This window comes from Stegodyphus dumicola, chromosome 4, assembly GCF_044657685.1.
Source record: "Stegodyphus dumicola isolate Sdum_Otavi_A_Nest chromosome 4, ASM4465768v1".
NCBI lineage: Eukaryota > Metazoa > Arthropoda > Arachnida > Araneae > Eresidae > Stegodyphus > Stegodyphus dumicola.
Window position 1 is genome coordinate 237716803 of NC_140771.1, and position 22403 is coordinate 237739205.

General features: G+C 36.4%; 1 non-coding gene across 1 annotated transcript; it reads right to left on the reverse strand.

The window, feature by feature from the left end:
* Positions 1–2685: 2685 nt before the first annotated feature.
* On the reverse strand, positions 2686–2757 carry TRNAI-GAU (transfer RNA isoleucine (anticodon GAU)). The gene has a single exon. It is a non-coding gene; the product is annotated as a tRNA-Ile (tRNA).
* Between the last annotated feature and the right edge of the window lie 19646 nt (positions 2758–22403).

A 22403-nucleotide genomic window follows, 5' to 3' on the forward strand; every position in this document is an offset into this window, starting at 1 on the left:
AATGATAAAAAAAAATTTGCTAATTTAGGCACATTTTATCCGTGCGTTCATATTTGGTAGAATTCTTTTTTCGGTACATTTTTTTAACTTTTTCCCATCATTTTTATGCTTTTTATGAAATATGGATCATTTTTTAAAATTTATTATAAAATATGAAACTTGAAGGTTTGACTCGGTAAATAGGCGGAGAAATCCAAAAGTTACAAACATCATTAATTTTGATGCATTTTAAATGCTTTATGTTTCTTTTTAAGTTTTTTTGGGGGGAGGGGGTAAGAAAATTGAAATAGTTGAAATCTTGTCATTTCCCCAAAGATGTCGTAGCTCTATTATTTTATAACTACATCTACATTACCCCAAAAAAAACTGCAAGGTTAAAAAAAATTATGCCCATCATTTTCTTTCCATATATGATGCATAGCTGTTTTTCATTTTAGCGAAAATAAAGGTTTAATTTATTGAAATACTCGAGTCCTTCCGAAAAGCACAGCTTGAACCAAACAAACCGAAAACTCCGGCACACTCGTCCCTTAAATTTATTCCTGCAATTTTTATAAAGATGCTTGCAGTTGTATAACAATTCTGAGCTTTTCATAAAGATGCTGAAAATTTACTTCATCCCCCTCTTAATGTATCACATTAACTGTTACGAAAATCGGATGTGCTTATAGGGGTGCGTGTGACTTTACGAAAAATTCCGAATTGGCATAAGTATGCCTACGATCAATTTCAAGCCAGAAAATGGTCTTCAGTTTATGCGCGTTCGCTTATGCCGTGCCACCGAGACAGATTTCTGTCTTAAAAGAAGATTTCTGTCATCGCACAGCGGTCGACTTGCATGAAGATGTGACACCGTTATGAAGACTTTCGTCCACTGATTCGAGCACCGCCTCACAGTAAATCCAGAATAACGTAGGCTACTCGGCGAGTTGACCAGTCCGCTTTCATCAACCCAATGAATCACCTCTGTCGAATTCTGACAGCTGATCATATTGGCTTTGATGGCATCCCTGGTGAAAAAGCGCCCTTCTGCAACAGATTAGATACAGGCAAACATGATACGTGACGCAATAATTGAACTGCTTGTTTGTCCCGCGATATTGAGCGTTATATGCTCACGAAAATAATGCCACTGTGAATTTTTCACCGTGAAAACAATCGTAAACAAAGACTCCTCACTTGAGGAGATCAGCAGAATGGTACACTCCTCGAATACTCGAATGCTTGTTTGTATACAGGCATTAAGCCGCTGTAGAATAGCAACTCATTCCAAAGTGCATAGCATTTTAAGCGCCAAAAACGAAGTTCAACGCCCTCTGTTGATAAAGTGTTGCAGCGCGATTGCAGTGTGCAATCGCGCTCCTTTTCTAATCATTTGTATATCTACCTGACACGTACCTTCATGCCAAATTTCATTAAAATCTGACAATTATTTCACGGTGAGCAATTGTTTTTTTGAAAAAGAACTCCATTAAGATAATGAATGACCTTTAATTCTAAACTCTATTAAGATGTCCTTTAATGACCTTTAATATACTGCTGCGAAATGCGCAGCTCTAACCGCTGTTTAAACAATATTGATATATTCTAAATACCTTCTTTGTTCTCTATTTAAAACCTGTCGAACATGTTTGCGAAGGAATTGAATATAAAATTAGGAAATAAACTAATTTTTTTTTAAATCACGATTGAAATTTATTTTAATACAAAATTAATGGAGAACCTCAAGGTAGAAATAATGACAGATCTCACTGAATTTATCAAAATAAGAGTAAACCGTACTTCTGAAAGCTATTAATAATCCTGTAAAATATCATAAATATTTTCGGACACACTTTGTTATCAAACGCTTCGAAGGAAGGATTACTGCTTTTATTTCTAGATTTTATCTGCTGACAGAATAAAAATTTTGACGCTTGAGAGAAATAAGCGTTGCAAGCCTCCTGCTGAAGTGATCTAGTGAAGTGAGTGTACAGCTATGTCTTGAATAATTATGTCCTTTCTTTATTGAATAAATTCACAATTCTTCACATATCGTTAAATTATGAAGAAATAAATAATAGCAATATTACGTATAATTTTATACTTAGGAATATAAATGTTTCAATCATTCGGCTCTTACCATTTCAACATTTGAGCCTTTTTATCCATTTTCAACATTTCAACACAGGCTGATTTTACGTATGAGGTTTTATGTTCTTTAACTTGAATTTCGAACATCTAATCTTTAAACAAAAAGACCTGTCGTAAACTTTTAGCTTAAAATTATTTCAGATATTAAAAATTTATGTGAGCATATCAATTTCGCGTAGAAATTTCTTTTTTTCAATATATTTTGTCTTATACTATTTTAACATTTTCAAACTGTAATAGTGAACTGTTTGAGGTCTTGTATTATGATATGAAATTCATAAAGTATTTTTTTATTTGATTGAACAATGGTCCGGTCATTTTGTGACATAATGTTACCACCCAAATCCGCCTAATACTGGTAGTTCTACCAGGGTTCGAATTCAGGCGAACGGGCTGAGTGTATGGTTAATTTTCATGATCTTCCCCATGTCTAACATGAATACAAGCTAGTTTTATTCGGTAAAGTCCTCCACGAAGACATTCTTCTGCTTGGCCATATAGTTGTAGAGTCATTAGGTTAATTGGAAGCAGAAAAGATGAAAAATATGCAACCGCCTTCGCCGGGAATCGAACCACGGACCTCTGGAATATCGGCCCAGCGTGCTACCGTTACACCACGAAGGCACGCTAGGGAAGTGGAAGAAATAAATACCTTATGAAGTCCTTGTGTGCCTTGTGACATTCAAATAATCTTTCCAGCCCATAAAAAGAAATTATTAAAATTTAAACTCAATATTTAACTTTTCGAGGAAATATGCTACTGTTAAAGCAGCCAACTCGTAGAGACCAGTATCCATTCAGAGCTGCTCAAGTCCAGGAGCCAAAAGATCAAGTAACTGCTCAATTAGACAGTTTAACCACGCAATTAAATGCCTTAAAGCGAAATATTAGTGGCAACAAAAATCGATCCTAAAGTGCTGGAACTGCGCATGAAGTGCACGTACGAAGGAACTACAAAACAGCGCAAAACACGGAAGCTAAAACCGCTCACACCAATAAAGAGGGAAACCATTTAATGGCCATCTCGCGGGGCTGAGATTACCAGATATTAAGAAGCTCCATTTTAAAGCATTTCAGATTTGTGAAGTGAGTGGCGACAGTAATAATGGACTTTTCATCATGGGATATATCAGTGGGGTTCTTTGCCTATGTGACCGTTGATATCGGAGCCAGTGTTACCATCAACCGAAGAGATTTGGCTCAACAACTGGAAGGCTAAACTCATCTGGAAGCCGCCCGTGTAACCCTCCTGCGTTCGGTAATAAAATCGACATTCATGGAACGTTAAACGCCACGTTTGGCAGTACCGCCAACCATCAGACGGCGTATGTAGCAGATTACAGACCTTTGCATACTATATATTTTCTGAGGGGATACAAATTTCCTTGGACTTTAAATATGAATTGCATTTAGCCTCTGAGGACATAACCATGTTCGGAATTAAAGATGAAGGAGTTAAATCTGGTGACCCATTATTAGCTCTAGACAATATCACAATACCAGGAAGAACAGAAGTTTTACTCCTGGGATCCATACCTAGACCCAGCAGTTTATCAACCAGCATTGCGGTATAATGGAAAATCATAAAAATTGTAACAGCCTGGAAAGAGTACTAGTAGCCTGGGAACTCGTCGACCTGTCTATGGCAGTTATCTCGGTGAGAATTGAAAATATAACTGATAAGGCGCAAGTCATTAGGAATGGTGAAGTGGCTGCAGCATATAGTCCGACGAACTAAGATTAACTAAGCAGTAATCCTCCACAATTTGCTTCTTCGGACAGCCTAACATCGGAGTTATTCTAGAAAGTGCAAATTAACGATGAAGAGAGAATTGCTGCAGAACGTGTCATTCAAGAATTTCAAGATGCTTTCTCCGCATATCTTCTGGCATAGGTCGAACAAGTCTGACGCAGCATATAACTGATGCCGAGGATTATCCACCAAGCAACATCCAAGACGTCTACCGATTTCTAAGCAGGAAAAGATAGACATCCTTTTAAAAGGAATGCAAGAAAACGACGTTATCCAGCCTTAAGAATGTTGCTGGACCTCTCCCAATCGTCCTGCTCCAAAAGATGATTCAACTAGATGGTGGTTTTCAACTCTGGATATTTAAGCAGTGGATATTGGCAGGTGGAGATCAGCCTGATCACCGAGAAAAGGCTGCATTTACTACCTCACAAGGAACTGGTAGTTCAAGATCATGCCGTTTGTGTTAAGTAATGCGCCGGAAACATTCTGACATGTCTTTTCTACAAAGCTTCTCTAGTATACATATGACATAATCATCTACGGGAAGAATTTTGAAGAGCGTTTAAAAAATATTAGGAAGGTTCTTCAGAAATTGAAAGAAGCCAATCTAAATTTAAATCCCGCCAAATGTAAATTGTTCAGACAAGAAGTGACTGACCTTGAACACGTTATCTCTCCCGAAGGTGTGTCTACGGATCCAGTAAACGTGCCAGCAGATAACTGCCGCCGCCCTGGAATTGTCCATCTTTTGAAAAGATTCTGGGGCATTTCATCTACCACAGGAGATCTGTGGAGGATTTTTCTTTCATTGCAAGACTCTTTCACAAGCTGAGAGAGAGTAAGCAAAAGTTCTTATGGACAAAAGATTGTTAGGATGCATTTAACAAATTGAAGTAATTAACATCTGCTTCAATCCTGACGTAACCTAAACTCGACAAACCATTTATACTCAGGTGCAAGCAGTGAGAGTGTCGGTGTTGTTTTGTCCAGGAAATAAATGGTCAAGAACTTATTGTAGCCTACTTGAGTAAATGTCTCTATCTAAACAGGAGATGAATTACTGTGTCACCAGAAGAGAGTTGCTCCCCGTAGTTAAAGCCGTAGAACATTTTCATCATTATCTCTACGGCAGAAATTTTCTGTTCCACACAGATCATGCATCGTTAAACTGGCTATTAAATTTCAAGAATTCCGAAGGCCAAATAGTCAGATGGATACAGAGACTCTAGATATGACCTGTCTGGGCGTCTTGTATAAGAAACGACGAAGTACCAGAATTTCAAATCGTATGATGGAAAGAAATTCCGATGGCAGCTGATATTTCCAAGATCCCTGATCCCTGACGTCTTCAAAGAATTACATGGCAGTCCAACAGGAGGCCACTTCGTAAATAGTGAAGAATTTGCATAGAGTTCGAGAGCGCTTCTACTAGAATAATGCAAGGTCTGATCTGCAAAAGTGCTCCTATTGACTTTGCAGATCAGACCTGCAATGATTGTACAAGTCGGAAAAGACCAAAGGAACGTAGCCGAGGGAAGCTACAACATTACAGTGTAGGAGCGTTTTGAACACATTGCCTTTTACATCCTGGATGCTCTGTCACGAACTGCTGATGACAACAAATGCATCCCTTTGTCATTGCTTACTTCTTAAAGGTGCCTGAAGCGTATCCTATCCCTGATTAAGAGACTCTCGCGGTAGTACAGGTAATGATGCAGTACTAGATTTCAGGTTTGGAGTGCCTCTTCAGTTGTAGAGTTATTAGGTTATTTCTGAAGTACAACAGGAAACACGAAAAATGGAACAGTGCCCTCTTCGGGATTCGAATTAGGACCTCTGGAATACGCACCGAGTGCACTACCGTTAGACCACGAAGCCATGCAGAAAGGAGGGATAAAATACCTTATACATCCCCTTTTAAATGGCGACTTGGGATTAGGGGATCCAATCGCCAAATCCTAGTAGTGAAAAATCAGCATCCACCTTCTTTTAGTTTGGGTGCCACTGTAGAGTCATTAGTTTATTTTTGAAGTAGGAAACACGAATAATGAGGAATGACCTTGCCGAGATTCGAACCTGTAGCTCTCGAATGCACTCCGAATGTGCTACCGTTACACCCCGAAGGCACGCAGAAGGGTGAAATAATATAAAGTTACATTATGACAAAGGAAGGAATTTTATCTCGTCTTTGTACTCGACATAATCAAAACAGAAATGACGCCTTTGCATCCGCAATCACGGGGGATGGTAGAAAGTTTTAATCGAACCATCCTTAAGAACCTCTTGCTGATGGTGTCCAGAAACTAACAAAAGAGGGGCCAGAAGTTACCTACCTTACCTACCTTAGTGACCACGGCATTACGGGTATTCCCCATCCAAGATGCTCTTCTATCGAGATCTTCCTCTGTCTTGTGATCTGTTGTTTGATCTCTCTCTCGATGCTCCGTCATCGCCTGAGGAATACATTCAAGATCTCCAGGCACGGTTTGAAGTGATGCACAGTTTCGATCGAGAGCGAATCAGTTTGCCGACAAAGAACATGAAGACCCGGAACATCGATTCAACGAAGGTGACAACGTGCGGTTATGGAAACCGATTCGAAGGAAAGGACTTTCACCTAAACTATAGATACCCTTCGACGGTCCGTACACAGTCCTAAATAGACTGAACGACTTTGTAGCTCGGATCCGTAAGTCTTCAAATTCTAAGCCTAAAGTCAATCATTACCACAGATCTTAGAAAGTATTTCCCATAGAACATATTACTGGGACAAAGTACGCTATGTACACTATTGAGAAACCTACTACGGCCTAAGTGTATGTAAATTTGTAAATTCGTGCTTTTAATTTTTTAGTTCAGTATTTGATTTCTTCTATGTAATTTTGTTGAAATTGTTATTTTATTATTGCATTTGTTTTCCTTAGTTGTGTGTAATATGGCTTTTTGTCGAGGGATCGTACTGCCCGAGACGTGCAGCTCTTGGGAAAAGGGGCAGTCTTAAGAATTTTGTAAGTATGTAAAAACCTTTTGTGAATGTAGTATAATGTAACATGAAATGTTAAAAAAAATAAGGTCCGCTGTAAAAATAAATTCCACCAGAAATGTTAGAGGAGCAACTTCATAACGTTGAGGTAAATGGCCATTTCGTTAATTTGGCGAGATAGCGCCAAGCTGGCGATGATTTGGGAGACTTTTTTGAGAGAATCAAATTTGGCGAGAAATCGCCGAGATTCGCCGAACGTGTCGAACATCTGGCGACATTATGACCTAGTCCTTGTATAACAGTAATTAGTACTCTACGATCCTTATATGTAACTTTAAACGTATTCGGCCCTTAATGTAACTTAACCGTGCATGCCCCCCAGTAATTTCAAGAAATATAAGGTACTGGAAATTTCTCGGCGGAGGAGGTAAAACTATAAAAGACCGGAGAAGGCATCAGTTTTAATTTACAGTTGACTTCAGTGTATTCAGAGACCTCCGTGCGAGCTTCGCTCTTTATATGCGCTCTGCCTTCTCTTGTGTTTAACACTTTTAGTAGTTTGAAGTGGTAACTATTGATAATGCTGTCTTATTCTGACAAGAGCTCTGTGATACTGTTGTACGAAGCTCCAAAACTGTAATTTTTTTCTTTTTGGAAAATAAATTTCATCAAATTATCATCAGGTCCCTGTGCATTCAATCTATTACGAACATGTACGCAACACACTTAAAAATAAGATCAAAAATGGTTTATTAAATTTGGTCTGTTCTATTATTTTTAAATTTTTAATTTCTAATTTTACAAATATAATCAAGTTTTCAGAAACAAAATCACACTGTCTAATTATACAAAAATTCTGTTTGAATTAATGTGATGGCTGCTTTTGGTCTATAGATGCAATATTTTTAACAATTGGAGTAAAACTGCTTAACTTTTAAGTGACCTCATTTAAGAGTATTCAACTTGTTTCTTTCTATTACTGTTTTCTTTTCTTTTTCTTCCCCCTCCCGCGCTGTCAAGTGACTAAAGCTTGCTTCTATAAGGTAAGAAAAGGAAAACGTCAAAATACCTGGTCGGTAATAGTTTTTTGCATTTATTGCATGAAATATTTATATATTTTAAAAAATACTATTGATTTTAAAAATATATTAAATATTTTTTTACATTTGTCTTATATTTATTTTGTATGACTTCTTCCTTATTATATGTTACATATTATCCTATAAGCATATAATGTAAAAATCGATCATTCATTAATCCCTTCAATGCTAATTTGATCCTAAATATAAAACGTGATATTCCGTAAACAAATAATACACTTGTGCTCAAAAAATAAGCAACGAATGCTAAAAGGTACAAATGCTCAAGAGGGAATTAAAACACACAATTTACATATGAGGAAAAAGTTCCGAATGCAAATAAGCTACCGAAATTAGCATAAAACGTAATTCTAAGTCACACTACGACGTCATGAAAGAGAGAATTCGGACCTATGCGTCAGTTTGCAAGCAGCGATAGTTCCATCTACTCCAAGATAGCCAAAGCGGAAAGCATGAGCCTTAGACGCCATTTGCACGAACGCGTTGAAGAGCTGTCGAAGTGTTGCAAACTGTCTTAAGGCAGCCATTGCGAGAGAGCTGAAGTGCATCGTAGAGTTATCAATAGGCTGTAGAATCGTTTCCAAAGAGATCAAAACCTCTGTAGAAGACGTGGGTATGGACAGCGAAGGATATCCACAGCGGCAGACGACTGCTTCTTGTTGCTACATGGAAGCCACCGAAAATCACTGGCTGCACGACAGCTGGCATCGCATCTCTGTGATGCTGCAGAATTGGCACATATCCCGCCAAACTGTCTCGCGTCGACAGCATGAAAAGTGGACCGACGACTTACGGTTTGAGTTCCTCTGCCCTCGTAGCATATCACAGCGCAGTTGAATTGGACTCGTAAACATCGCAGTTGGACACCACAGCACTAAGGCCATGTACTCTTGACAAATGATTCTTGATTTAACATCCAGAACGATTCCTGAATGGCAGTGATATGGCGAGAGCCAGAGACACATTATCGGGCCCCAAACATCGTCGAAAGAGACCATTACAGAGGAGGAGGCTTACTTGTATGTTCTGGGATAGGAACAAACGGCAACAATGACCTCTGCGTGATTCCTTGTCGTTCTGTCACAGACATCCGATATCGCGACGAAATTCTATACTCTCCTGTGCGACCTTTCATCGCTGCAGTGAGTACCGACGCGATATTTATGAACAATAACGCCCGCCGATCTAGAGCTCAAGTGATGTGGAGTTATGTGGACAATGAAACCATTCCTCATCTGCCGCGACATGCTAGAACACCGGACCTGAATCCCATATTGCATGTATGGAACTCATTGCGACGGCGGATAGCAAGTCTCAGTATGCCGCCAGGCACCCTCCACGAGTTCCAACATTCATTACTACAGGAATGGGTGCTATTGCTACGACAAGTGATCGTAGCACTAATGCCAGCTTACCCTGCCATTGTGAAACACACATTTCAGCTAGAGAATATCATACCCGTTATTAGCAAGATGTCCCTATTGCACATTCTTTTGACTCGTTTGGTCTTTTGCGAAGTGATTCTCGTAATGCATGTGTTTTTGAATGTGTTTGCTTTATTGTTTGCTATGTGGTCTAGTAATGCCACACCAACCGCTTATATCAATTTCACGAATATCCATTAAATAGTTTTTGTTTGATTCCATGTTTTGGCTTAGTTGCTTCTTTCTTGAGCAGGAGTACTAAACATGGATCATTAACTAATCGTTTCAATCCTACTTTGGTCAATAATTGTCCTAATTTTTTCCTTTTTTCATGTGATTTTCTCATTTTCCTTTATTTTCGATACCAGGAGTTTTATTACTCCAAAAGGCTATTTCATCTTGAAACACGATGTTGCTTTCATTCGCTTTAAATGTCGCCCTCTGTCAGTACGTTGTTTCACTTTACCGTTCGAGTCTGTTGCCATTCGTCAAAATGTCAGCTACCACTGGCAATCAGCAAAAAATCATCCGCGTAGACAAGTATTTCGATGTCTTTGTTGTCGATGAAAAGCTTGAGCAGAGTCAGCTACAAGACTCCAAAAAAATGGTCCTAGGCATGATCCTTGTAGACAGCTGTAGACGCCTTCTTCTGTTGTGGCCTGAACATACCTGGCGCTTAAGTAGCTGTAAACTAAATCGTAGAGTGCATTTGAGCATTCCATGTCCTCAGAGACCCCTGTTTTGTAAATCAGACCCTAATGCTTCATACAATGAACATGTTCGCTTACCGAAAAGTGTTTCGCGTTTCGAATTACAAATAAATATCATCGCATGTTATTAAACGTTAAAAATTGAGTTGGATTTTGTTTACCTTTCGTTTATGAGCGTAAATGCAGGAAATGCGCCTTTCGATAAATGAGAATAATTAGCAAAAAAGCAGGCTAGTAAAATAGTTATCTCACCTTTCAAACGTCTATTATCTTATTCGTTAACCTTGTGAATGGTATGATCACTTTCTGTGAGCATGAAAATATTTGTCATGACTTGACATAGTTTGACTTGCTATTTAAAAAGTTTTGTTTTGTTACTTTCTCTAATGAATTAACCCTTTCCGGCACGATACCTTTTAAAGTCGGAGTTATGATTTTAAAAAACGGTAAGCAGTCTAATTAGGCCTAGAGGAGTACACAAGTAAAATTTTGTGAAGATAGCACTTATTGTTTTAATTCTGTGGGCACTTATTGTTTTAATTCTGTGGGCACTTATTGTTTTAATTCTGTGGGTGTGCCCAAAGTGGGCACACTGATTGAATAGAGCTTCGAAAAGAGTGCTGAAACGAGCATTGTTGTCAATGAACTGACCAATGAGATGCGGAGAAACGAAGAATACGGACTCAGTTGTCCTAGATTATCGGTGAGCCCGGCCTGGGCACACCTAGAGTTCGTCGTTTGATTTTCGGCAAGATTTCAAGGTAAAAATTTTGAACTAACATAGAATAAGGAGATTAGCATACAGCCAAAAAAAAATAACATAGAAATTTCTTTTCAAACAATTCCTTTTATACCCTAAAATACATCTGGAAGATTTCTTTAAAAAATGAGGTTCTTAAACTAAACACGGCTAAAATATATCGACTGGTTTGTGTTGAGCTGCCACCTACTATAAATAAAGAAGGTTCAGAGTAACCTACAGTAACTTATACATCCTTTTTCATTCAATTTTTCTGTGCATACAGAAGGAAAGTTTTAGGTCCAGACTGGACACACTGTGCTGCAAAGGGTTAAACACGAATCTAATGAGTGGAATGCCGTGAAAAAAACAAAGCAAGTATTCAAAGCTGGTTAGCAAACTGTATTTAACTACAACTTTTTATTAGATCTAAAAAACCATGCCTCTCTGAGAGTTAATATTGGCATTATTATTGAAATACCGCAAGTCTTTCTTGACCTGGAGTACGATGAAGGTACGAGAAAGGAAAAATTCAAACGTAACAGGTTTATTACAATCAATCAACGATCTTTTCAAGAACTGGAAAGAGGACCAGTATGCCGTCACGGAACCATTAACGAACTTTAGATGAATTCGTCTTACTACAAGCATCAATGAATATTTAAAAGAACAGAAACAGAGATCCAGACCGAAACCAAACGTGTCATATACCTATCAAACGGAGATAAACATAATAAATTGTCCATGCTTATTGCAGGTTTCAACCAGTTTTTGAAGTAGAAAAGGTCTAAGTCATAACCATTCAAATTCATCAATTAAATATCCTAATATCATTGTCGCTAAACATACATTTTCCTTTTTTGACCACGATTAAACAATAGCAGCAGGACTTCAGGGCCATCCTGAAGAAAAGAAGCAAATGAATTAATATGATTTTTCGAAATCTAGATCTCTTAAAAAGCCAAAAGCTGACCGATATACCACAATGTTATGGATGGTAAGAGTTCTACGTCTGATGGAAAGCTTAGACTACTCATAGTGAAATTAATTGAAAGATTACTATACTGCTAACATATGTAATGCAAGTAAAATAATGAATTAATAACGTTTCTATAATCATTTTCTAATCCAATAGTTTACAACTTGAGTAGCTTTCCTTTTTTGACTGTTGTTATTAAGTGAATTTTTTTATGAATTTTCGGGATTTGGTCCCAAATCCCGAAAATTCATAAAAAATTTTGAGTCAAAACAGATTAAATTTAGTTCCAGAGCGAAACCCATGTCCTGCATAACGAAGTGCTACTCTGGAACAGAATTCTTTCCTTATGCGAGGCATTACTGTAGTCCGGTTGTGAGAGCGCAATGAAAATATTTATTTATTGAAAGAAACGAAGATTTATTTAATATTAGTTTGATTTTTTTATTATATTATTTTTGGATTTGCTTATGAGTGTAACAGATTATGAATTTGAAAAATCATGATCCTTTTTAAAGATAAACAGTTTAAATGCATGTCTTACTCGTAATACTTTTTCATGTTATTATTTAATGCATATTTTGAAGTATGCCATGGTTTAGCACCTTACTATGATTTTAATTTTAAAGAAGTTGATCTGTAGTAACATAGTCATCTTATTTCAGGACAAACTTAACAACGCCCTTTTCTGCATGGCTTGGAATGCGATTGACATTCAGGATGAATTCGTCGCATAAGAGTAATGCACAAGAAATTACTAACCCTTCCTCTTCTACTAATGTTACCTCAGCTGTATCTCATTCCACAGAGAATCTGGATAGCTCTTTCAACACATGCAATGCACACGAAACACATGAAAGTGGTTTTCATCCAGTTTCAAATGAAAAAAATAGCATAATGGATTTTCTTCTAAAAGACATTAAACAATTAGATAATGCTACATCGGGCACATATTTGCATCAAAATCCATTAATAACAAATTCAGAAATTCAGAATGATCCAAAATGTGTAACAGTTACGGCTGATAATAGTAATATTTTGCACACACCTCTCCCAAGCGAAGGTTTTGATCACAATAAAACTGATCATCTTTATTGTCGTACAGATGAAGAAGACTTAGATTGTATGATACTTGAGGTATTGCCACTAGACATGGGGAAAGATCCCAATCGCACACATAAATTACTGGAGGCTAGCGATACTGTTTTTCATTCAAATGTTTCAATGATGTCAACTGGTTTAACCAATTCTAACAATACGATAGATCTTCGATATGACTTGCATGCTAAGCAGGTTAAACAAGAAAAAATTGATGAATTTAGCGATTTTTATCATTTAGCAGAAACTTTAAATCTTCCAATATGTGCCGAAAGAACTACAAATAATTTGAAAGAGCTGCCGATGGACTCGATTGGCATGAAATCGTCTTCACTACAAAACGTAATTAAAAGCACAGACGGTGTAGATACAAACTTGGAAAATGAAATTCGCTGGGATGAAAAATCTAGAGCAGCTGCTTCATCGACAGTTTCAAATGTAAGTAGAGAATTTAATTCCACTTCAGTTGTTCCTGCGGGTATATTTACAAATTCATCTAATTCATTCTTCAGAAATTCTGGCTGGAACACCGAACTCATTTCTTCGGATAAAAACAGTGAAAGAAAGCAAACATCAAATAAAATAAAAGGAAATAGCATTAGCAATAACATATTCGGTTCACAGCTTAACATAAGCGGGAAACGCTCAATAATTTCTAATGCAGCTTCAGAACATAAAGCAAGAGAGAAGTCTGGCTTCTTATACAATTCCAATCATTTCACACCAAAGCGCCTAAAATCTCATTCTGCAACACCAATGAATAATGAGGATTTATTCTTTGTTGATGCAGGTGTTAAGTTTAATAAGCAAAGTTCAGAAAAAGAGGAAGAGTATCGTAAAATGAAATTTTACAAGTCCAAAGAAAATGTGCAAAACAACTGTAAGGTAAATATTTACGATGATTTCAAATCTTTGACCCCAGATTTAGCCAGTCCGGCATTTTCTACATCAAACACTGTGAACGTATGTCAAGAAAATAAACGCGAAAGTTTACGACAAGAAGAAATACCAAGTATTTTGTTTGATCAGTCAAATATTGACCCAAATTCGAATGTTATGACAACAAAGAAAGATACTAATAGCGTTCAAAACCTTAGCACAAATCTATGGGATACATTATTCTACGATCATAACTATTTTGCTACGCAAGCTGAATGCCCAGATCCAGATGCTATATCAACGGGCAAAAATGATGAAAGTGGACTTAATATTGATCAATCTATAAACTGCGGTGCATTATCATTCGATCAAAATTTCCGTGATATACAAGGAGACAAAAATTCTTCGTTGCAATCTTCTCAGCATAGTATCTCAGTTCCTGCTGAAATAGTTGGACAGAAATCTGCTGATGCCAAAGAGATTTCATGTGACAACACTATTTCTACTCTTGATAGCGAAAGTGTGAAACAAACAGCAAATAAAATTAAACAAGAAGATTACCTTCCAGACATAAAGAAAACAGAATTCACTTTAAATAGTTTTGGATCTGTATCTTCAGAAAGTTGCACGGCTTCTGTATTTGTCAGTCCAGAATCTCTGTTATTCCCAGGAACTGTTGAAATGAATTTTGATCAAACTTCCTCTTCAGCTGTAATGAATGATAAAACATCTAAAAGTTCCTTCCCTTCTCAATCAAATACTTATTCTGAAAGCCAAACAGAATATAAGTCAGCGCAAAATATAACAGTTTCGAATGAATCAAAAGATAATGTATATGAAACGCTCCCGCAGATGTCTCGGAATGCTTACGATTTACAAGCGCTTAATAACTATTCTTATGATACGCTGTATCAAGCCAAAATAACAGATACGAAGCCTTCCTCTGGAGAAAACGAGCCCATTTTGCAGAAGACTACAAATTCTAATAATGATGAACAAAAGAAAACAGCTATTTCATGTACAAATAGGAATTCGAATCTATGTAGCAATAAATGTCTTCCTACAGAAGTAAGTAGGCTGACTCCTTCAACTTCTGAAAATAGTTCAAAGCAAATGGAATTGGCCAGAAACGATGTATTTCAAATGAAACATTATTTAAATAATACTAATGCAAGTGGAAATTCCAGGAGACCGATAAGAGATCCTATTCTGAAGACGGCAATTTTATCCCTGTGTAAGAAAAATAAATCTGAAAATATAGCTGCAATATCGACACCAGAAACTATTTCAGGTCCGAGTACGAATATTGAAAATCGAGTGCCAGATGTGTCTTCCAATAAAGCAATAAAGAATCCCGCAAGTAATAACTATGGTGGTTGTTCAGATCAAAGTTTATTTCTGCAAAATAAACGTTTTTCTGATCAACAAGAAATCCAAGAAAATTCTGTTGCTTACCAATCCGAAACAAACTGCTTTAATGCTGAGAAAATAGAAACCTGCAATGAAACTATTCCGCTGCTACTATTTTCGTCCTTTTCTGATAATAAAACTTTTGCTAATGCACCACAAGAATATGTTACTCCTACGCAGTGTCCACAGGAAAATTTCCAAAGTCCAGAGAAAAATGTTAGCAACAAAAACCAACCTCTAAGCAAAGCAAACGCGTCAGAATGTTACAGTCTTCCTTTAACCACTGAGCTTCAAGAGATAATTACATTATCTTCCAGTCCTAGTACTAGTAATTCCCCTGCTGATATTTTCTCCAATACCTGTAGGACAAACAATGAATCTCGTAATTCATATAATTCACTTATCGATAATTCTGAGAAAACTTCGCATGAGAATTTTAATGGCTTAAGCGATTACTCCCAGGTATATGAAACTTTTTATAACACAAACGCATCTTCAGTGCGTGCCCAAAGTGTTGAAGAAATTGAAAATGGGCAGCTGGATTTTCAGGCTCAAAATGCGCTTGGAAATAACACTACTGTTGTTCCACACAGAACAGAACCAGAAAACTGTATCACATATCACAACTCCAGTGTGAATACTGGAAGTAGAGCCTTGAATGAAATGTGCTTTTCCGAAGAATTTTCTCCAGGGTACCAAAAAAATACAGAAATTAATAATAGTATAATTGAATGTAGCGAGACGAATTTTAGGCCAAATTTCAATAGTTCAATGGAAAACTATTATAGTGATTCTTATAAAAGCTCTGGCATTGATAATGGAAGAGAAAATTTTGAAAACGCTACCTTGAACACGAACTCTTTCGGGAATGGCTATGAACAATATTTGATCAGTTCAAATCATTTTGGAAATAATCAAGCGAATTACGAGAATTTGCCATCTTCTGAAACACGAAGTAGCATGTTTAATCCTGAATACTTTCCTCATAACAATCAGCCTTTTCCGGCTAAAGATGGTAGATATTGTCACTTAAGCCACAATAGTTTTCAGCAGGAAGATATACAGAATCATATTACAGCATACCAGCAACAACAGAATCAAATTGCTTTAAAACCAAATCTACCATCTTCAAATAATTTATCGTCCAGTAATTCAGTTATAGAGAGAACAGTTGTTGATCCGCCACTTACAAAGCAGTTTACAAGTCACATGCCGTCACCTCCAACAAGGGAAGTTGAATCATCTTCCGTTGTAATATATGAACCCATTTCACCACCAGATATTCAAGAACAGCCTTTACTGCATAGAAATATAGAAGAATGTGACAGAAGACTTTTACATCATTCAAGTGGCCTCCTGATAAGCGGTTTGTCTATTGCAGCACTGAAGAAACACCAAAATAATAATCCACATGCTGGTCAACGAAATAACAGTACACCATGTCGTTGTCAAACCTGTAATCCACATTTGTTTAATAGTTATATGTCTAACGTGAATGGTATAAATCATAATCGATTACAATCTCTGTCTGAAAATCGCATGCCTTTAAATCTCATAAAAAATGGTAATGTTTCAATAAATCGTAGATTTCCTTATAGTGATTTCCGTCAAATGCCAAATTCCTTTAATGCGGGATTTACAAACGAGAAAAATGCATCACATTTTCATCAAATGATTCGACCTGCGCATTTCAATAATATTCGTATGTCTGCACTTCCTGGTAACAGTTGTGTAACTCTTAACAAAAGTGGCCTTGAAGCAAATGAATATAGTTATGATAGATTAAGAAATGTATGTATTCCACAAACAGGTAACTCAGGTGAAAACTTTGGGTCAAGAAATGAAATTTCGTACCGCCTGCCAGATGTTTCAAGAAATCAATTAGCAAATAATCATAACCAGATTAGTTTTCCTAATACCAATTATCTGATTCCTTCTAATGCCAATTCAACTTCTAACAACGCCTTTGGGGCGGTTGGTTTCCAAAATCCGTGTCAGTCTTCAGCTCAGAGTTTAAGGAATGGAGACAGAAATTTTAATCCTGTAAATCTTCAAGCTAGTATAAATGAATATGAACCTTCAAACAACGTTTCACAGCCATTTAAAACACAAATGGATTATTCTTCTTACCCTGAACATCCTAATCCCGTCTTTTCTTGTAACTGCAATGATACAACCACTGACAATAATCAGTTCGTTAATTATGACTCAATCTATCAAGCAAATCAGTTAAGCAACAAGTTAGACCTGCTTATTGACCAGGAGAACTTTGAAGAACTTGAAAGTGTCCTAGCTAGTCCTGAACTAACTGCAGTTAGACATATAACTATAGAGAGAGCAAAAGCTTACATAGCTTTCAGTAAGGGTCACTTTAAGGAACTCTTTCATATACTGAGTCAGACCCAGTTTCCATCGAAGTATCACAGTGGTCTACAATACTTGTGGGAACAAGGACATTGCTTAGAGTTTCAAAGAATGAAAGGTGCACCGTTAAAGCCTGTTCAAAGATATCGCCTTAAGAAAAGGTATCCGTTACCTGGTACAATATGTGCTGGAAGTAAAGGCACTTCCTTGAGAGAGAAGGCTCGAGCTATATTTTCAGAAGTTTACCTGAGAGATCAACATCCATCAGCTGATAAAAGAAAAATGCTGTCATGTCATACTGGGCTAACAGCTGAGCAAGTTAACACATGGTTCAAGAACAGAAGGCAGAGAGATAGAAAAAGGTATTTTTCATTTAATTCTCGAATAATGAAAGTTTAGTAATTTTTTTTAAATATTTCAGTGGAAAGGGATTATTGCGTACCATAATTATTTTTTTTCCAATATTTATATTTCGTTACGTGTTACTTAAGTTGAAGGAAAGCTAGTAAGATCAAATAAAATATAATAATAATATTAAATTAATTACCTTTCACTGAATTTCATATTTCGTTAGAGAAAAAATATTATTTCTTATTAAGACACAATAACACGCCGAATAAATACCAATTCAGAAGTCAAACAACAAAAATCAGCGTTATATTTACAAAATTTTCACAGGACTAATTTCGATGGTTTTACCGAACCACCATCTTCAGCTGCAAAACCGCGAATGAACCAGATAGGAAATAATGATTAGATAAGATAAGAAAGCCTGGACAAGAATAAGCAAGTGGCGCCATCTGTTGGTGAAACCAGAACTAAAACATAATTTCTTTAAAGGCCGAAGGCAAATTTGGATTGGAATTAGGATCGTTAACTAGAACAGAAAGATTTTTATGAATGTGAAATGCCTCTAGAAAATCCAGTTCTCCAATGGAAGATGTTTTTTGAATAATTTTGGCAGCAGAAAAACTGAAAGTGTGGTTTTCGGACCAACAATGTTGAGCAACAGAAGACTTCTGTGTTTCCTTTTTTCTAACATATGCCTCATGTTCCTTGACGCGAAATTTTAAGGCTCTCTTAGTTTGGCCAATGTAAATTAAACCACACTGGCAAGGAATCCTATAAATACCCCAGGAATTCATATCCGGAATGGGGTCCTTGAGTATGGAACTCGGAATTTTATTCATGGGAGAATAAACAACCCGAAAGTTAAATTTCTGCAAAATATGTGCAACTTTATAGCTAATTGATGGAAAGAAGGGAATGACAACAGAATTTTTATAATCTCCTAAAACAAGAGTGTGCCTTTTAGTGTGTTGAAATGAGAATTTTTTAACTGCTTGATTAATAATGTTGGGTGGAAAGCCCCTGTCAATAGCTATTGCTTTTAAATAATTTAGTTCTTCATCAAGGGCTAGTTTGGAGGAGCAAACTTGAAGAGCACGGAAAACATAGGAATAAAATGAAGCTAACTTTTGTTTAGTCGGATGACATGATTTAAAGTGTGGTGGAAGGCAAACCGATGAAGGTTTACGGTAAACCGTAGTACTGAAGTTCGATGTGTTACGTGTGACCAGAATGTCGAGAAACGGAAGAGAATTGCAAGTCTCAAGTTCAAAAGTGAACTGAATAGCAGGATCAATAGAATTCATTGTTGAAAGAACATTATTTAAATCATCTTTATTACCTTCAAACAGAGTAAAAGTATCGTCTACGTAGCGGAACCATGCCGGGAAGTTTAAAGTTTCAAACAATTTTGATTCATAATAATGCATGTAGATATCAGCCAGGATGGGACTGAGGAAGCTTCCCATGGCTAATCCCTCAGTTTGTTTGTAATATTTATTTTGGAAAACAAAATGTGTTTGTTTCAAACAGAGTTGAGTGAGAGAAATTAGCTCATCAATTTCGATGCAAGAGAAATGAAATTCGCGAAGTCTGGTTTCTAGACATCTTAATGCTGCACCCTCCACTGGGACATTGGTGAATAATGATTTTACAGGGTGCGGTTTTGCAGCTGAAGATGGTGGTTCGGTAAAACCATCGAAACTAGTCCTGTGAAAATTTTGTAAATATAACGCTGATTTTTGTTGTTTGACTTCTGAATTGATTATTTCTTATGTTTTATGCAATTTTGAAATTCTTGATTTCCTTCATTCCAAAGACTACAATAATTTTTAATATGATTTTTTATGTATTTTTAATTTGTTATGCTATTATTTTTATTGTTTTTATTTATTATTTATTTTAATGTGAACTGTAATGCAATTGTACATTTATTTATTGTGTTTCGTCCTTAATATTTTGCAGACGATTAATTAATAGGAACTTTTGATGTGGGAATTGTAATGAACCGGAGATGTGGTCAAAATATTCCCTATCGATCTTTGGAGACTGGATGTTTCCAAAAAATCATTTTTGAAGCCCTAGGAGGTGTTCCTCTGGAAGGTTTCAGAAATACTGGGAATGCTTTGTAAAGAATGCAAAAATTATACAAATTCGGCGATTTGCCACCAAATTTTAGTTTTAAGTGCGCGCTCTGTTGGCAGAGACTTGAGTTACTGTTTGAATTTCTCATTTTATTGCATCAAAACAGAATTCTTTTCCCTTCATGAATTTTATAAACTTTTTAGCTTTTGATTCTGCAATTAGCGAAAATCATGGAACATTTCTAAACCAGCATAATAATAATATGACGTGGGCCAGAAAAAAACATTTCTCAATAATTATCATCGACTGCAGCTTAAGACCTGGAAACAAACACAGTAGAGAACCTTCAAGAACTAGGGACTGATTCAGCGTGCTTTTCCAGACTGGAAGTTAAAGACAGGTAAAGTATTCAGCATTTTATCGATGATATTAAGGATAATGATGTTTCATAAGCACTTCGAATATCGCACAAAGAAAATTTGAAGAGGGCTGTCGTATATGCCACGAAACTGGAGACTGCATAGAAGGTCAATAAAAGGGACCGTTGGTCTGCTGGATGTTTCAGCAGCATGGAAGATATGGTACTGAGAACGATGATGAAAGTAATAAAAAAACTGGAGATTGTGGAAACATTCAAGGAAAAAAGGAAGCAGTAATAATAAAGATTTAAGTTTTGCGTCTACAGTTGAAAAGAATATTTACGTAAGCGGTGTCCCATGAGTAAACGATTGATGGATAGAAATCATGCAAAAGAGCAGAAATCAGTAAAAGTAGAAAATGTTCGTATCATTTGTCTACACATTATTGTTCCTGCCTGGGTCACCTCACAGTCAAAATCACGTACTATATGCCGAATGAGAAGTAGACGGCTTTCCATGCTGCATGATTATACAGTAATGCGGCATAATACAAACCCTAAGAGCAGCGATGCTTTTTTTCAAGGAAACCTGGACTCACGTTACCCACATGGAGAAAACCAGAAAAGCTTCTATGCAGCCAGTCCTTTCACCAGTCAATTAATATACTTACAGGAACTAATTTCGTCTATTTCACACACACACAACTAAATACGCATAACTTTGTTAAGCAAATATGTGTATGTATGATGTTCGCCGATAGTTAGGCCGATCTGAATTTTTCGATTAAGGAAAAGTAAACAGAGAAGGAGATGCTTTTGTAGAGGATTTAATAAGGCAACTGCTCTTTTCCCCCGCCTTTCAACAAAGGGATCCATAACAGGGCTAAATTAATTTTTCATAATCTGATCCAACTGAATCCCTGTTCGCATTAGCTGGTAGAAAATGACTCTGATCCATAATCATCTTGCTTAGTTACTATTTGTATTAAACTTCCATTAAAGTACTTCTTGCGAATTAATTTATTATTAAATACAATATATATTTTCAATAAATGGTAAAAACATTACATAACACGTAACAACTAAATGCACCTTACAATCTATTTTTCAAGTTTCTCGTAAAAAATAAGCAAGCAAAATTTTGTTAAGTGCTTGTAGATGATTGTTCCGCCAGGGGGTTAAGATATATGGATTAAAGCAAACGACATAAATCCTACCTGCCTAAGGAAAGAGATGCTTTTGTGAAGGATTATCTAAGAGAAACTTGCTTATATTCACATAACAGCTGAGAAGCCCACGAAAACGCCTATTCAGCTAGGCCGTTCGCTGAGATTTAATCTAGGATCGAACTAGTAATATTAGCGATCTTACCGCTCAGCGCTGGTAGAGACTAAATAATAAAAACGACAGTATATTCTATCCGAGATGAACCTGCAGAATTATTGAATGAACTGGTAGAATTATTGAGTGAATTTGTAGTAATGATATTAACTATAAGTCTTTTTTAAATATAACTCATATTTTTAATTAAATGATAAAAATGACAGTATATTCCATCCGAGATGAACCTGCAGAATTATTGAATGAACAGGTAGAATTATTGAGTGAATTTGTAGTAATGATATTAACTATAAGTCTTTTTTAAATATAACCCATATTTTTAATAAATAGACAAAAATATTTTTTTGCAAATGGTTCCACCTGCTTGAATTATTTTCCATAACTTCAGGCTGAAATAAACAAGCATAATAATATTATTAGGCGTTATTTTCTCTCTAAGATTATCCTGCATAGTTGTTGAGTGAAGTTCAACTTGCAGTAATGATATTAATTATGAAATAGGCCTTTATTAATTATAACACATATTTTCAATTAATAGTTAAAAACATTATTTTTTGCAAGTGGATGCCTCCTTCCGAACTATTTTCCATAGCTTTAGATAAAAATAAACAAGCATAGTATTATTAAAAGAAAGTGCCTGAAGATGACATTTTCCGGAAGAAAAATCGCATTATTCTCTGTTAGAGACCTCCTGCTTAACTA